The sequence below is a fragment of the Lupinus angustifolius genome, chromosome LG19 (assembly GCF_001865875.1).
Source record: "Lupinus angustifolius cultivar Tanjil chromosome LG19, LupAngTanjil_v1.0, whole genome shotgun sequence".
Classification (NCBI taxonomy): domain Eukaryota; kingdom Viridiplantae; phylum Streptophyta; class Magnoliopsida; order Fabales; family Fabaceae; genus Lupinus; species Lupinus angustifolius.
In genome coordinates, this window is record NC_032027.1 from 2,194,046 (window position 1) to 2,196,940 (window position 2,895).

Genomic DNA, 2,895 nt, shown 5'->3' on the forward strand with positions numbered 1-2,895 from the left:
CTTTTCTAATCTCACAAATGCAATGTCATATAGATGCAACACTTAACACGAAATATGCTCTAACTCTCTAAAACATGCAACATGCAAGTTATGGCTTCAGTTCTGAAAACGTAGTTTATAAAGAATCACTTCAGCAGCCCAGTTAATCGATTAAGACCTTGGTTAATCAATTAACGTGTTTTAAAAACGTAACTGATTCTTTTTTTCCAAGTTTTCAGTTTCAACAAATTGTCAAAAACTTATGTTAATCGATTAAATCATAACTTAATCGATTAACAGCATATTTTCAAGTGTATTTTCAAATTGCAAAACTCAAACACGTTATGCACTTAATTTATATATGTTCAACACTAAGTTTATGCCTAGGATGCACATATTACATGTATTTATGTGATGCATGAACATATTATAAATGACATATCTCAAAACTTAAAATGATTTAAAGTTTTATGCATATGAGACATGTATTGAGTTTACCGAAGCCTTAGACTCAACCTAAACTAATCACTAGTCTAAGTCTAATACCAATCTTGAGACTTAAGCACGTTGATATGTTGATGATCTTCAAGCTCTTATAAAGCTCCTCATCAAAACTAAACACAGTGAGAAACCTTTCCAAAGTGCTATCTTGGCATGCGCACTTTCACATTTGATTGGTGAGAGTTTGATTCATAAGATGGGTATATATAAGTACGTAAACACATGGAAATATCAAGAGGACTTTAACACTGTGAATCTTGACCCCTTTGGTGAGGATGATCAAGATAATACTCAAGAGCCATTTGTTGCTACTCAGGGGGAGTCTTCTGGTCATGCATCAGATGAACCAACTTTTGGACAAGCCTACTTGGATGCTATGGAACAACGTCTCAACAACATGATGGATCTTCACTTTCAGTCTCTAAAGTACTCATATCATACGGATCTGGAGAATTTTGAGGAGCATCAGAATGCTTATATTTATAACCATTACCAATCCTTGAGGAACTTTGTTCAGACAACTGCTGACTCACAAAACAGAAGGTTATGTGCTGAGTACAACAAGCTGAGTACCCTCATCAAAGGTGGTGGTAGCTCGATGATTCCTGACAACGAAAACCCTCCATCTCATCCCTAGTTAGGAGGCCTTAGAGCTTTAGTTTTATCCTTCCTAGATTATGGACCTTGTTGTTCCTTGTTACCCTATTGAGAACTTATCTTTTATTTCATGCTTTTGCTTTCATATGGATTGTAATAACTCCTATCTTCTGCTGAATTAGTGCTTCGAAATTTGACAATGCTTTAAATGATTTCAAATTATCTTTCTCATGCTTGAATGGTAATTATGTTGCAAATAGTATTCTCTTATGTTTGGTGTATGTATCAATATTGAATGATTATGCCTGTTGTTAACTGGTCAAATATATCAAATGCTTAATCATTCCATGCTTAATTTGAGTAAACATAGCCTTTCATGCCATTAAATCTGTTATGTTACTGTTTGTTGTCCATTTAATCGATTAAGTCCTGCTGTTAATCGATTAAATGATGTATAAATGTGCATTTGTTCAAGCTTCTTACAGCTGGTTGATTGATTAATCGCCCAAAATTAATTGATTAATTACAGCCTGTCAAAACTCTAATAACTCTTCTGACTTTTGACTAAAATTGAATACTTGTATCTTTTTGATAATGTCAAAAGGGGGAGAAAGGTTGCTTGTTGTGTTAAATGTATTTTGCAGGTTGTTGTATATAGCTTCCGTAATATAATTGCTTACCTAAGGGGGAGCAAAGGCACTTCAATTTTGAAACTTTGAGCAACCATTAAGCAAACTCATCGTCAAGCTAATTCATCAAACGTTTCGAACTATTTTGATGTGGTATTTGTCATCATCAAAAAGGGGGAGATTGAAAGTGCAAAGTGTCAAGGATAGCACTAGCAAGGCTTTGCCTATGTTATGATAAAGACAAGGTTCTATTGAAGCTTGAAGATGGCTCAACAACCAACATGCATGTTGAAAGGTTTTTCTTGGGGGAAGAAGTTGGCTTTCCCCTCTCAACAAATCATCCTGGTAGTAGTACCAATTTGTTGAAAGCGGAAATTCCCTCAATTTGCTGTGTTTCCTTTTTTGTTTGATTAAGTAAGTGAACTCAGTTTTATTCTTTGTTCGCCATCTCGACTTTGTTGAAATAAATTCCAACGCCGGTATAATGGTTTCAAGAATATTCCAGTTATAACTTACTTCTAATAATCATGTGAATAAGTTATTCATTCTTAGCGTCATCTCGGCTTTGTTAGAATAAATTCTAACGCCGATACAATGGTATCGAAGCAATTCCCTATTGCATAATTATTAAGTACCTTTGAATACCATCTCAGTTTTGTGGAATAAATTCCAACACCGGTTTAATGGTATTCTAATGTACAAAAGTGATGAATAGTTAGTTGTTAGAAACAAATAAATAAATAAAGAACAAAAGAATAATAAAGTTAAGTGACCTTTATTTATTTACTCCCTTTCGGGTTCCTTTTATTAACAAACCAAACGTCTTCCTTAAGGAAGGTTGGTATTAAAGAATAAATAAATTGCGGAATATAAATAACAATTAGTAAGTTAGTTTCATCACTTTTGTATATTAAAAGGTGTTTCAACAAATAAATTTATTGATAACACTTTACTATTTTACAATTTACACCTCTTTCAAGATTCAATTATAGTATAGTATAGGGTCATGTGGAACCACAATGAATTGCCTAATAGAATGAATCATATGAACATGGCAATGCACAAATAATGAGTAAACATATTTTGGACTTGATTTAAGTTGAATTGCATATAAACAATTAACAAGAAACATAAACTAATCTTAACAAATTCTTGAGGAGACAAGATCATTTTGAATAAAGAAAATATT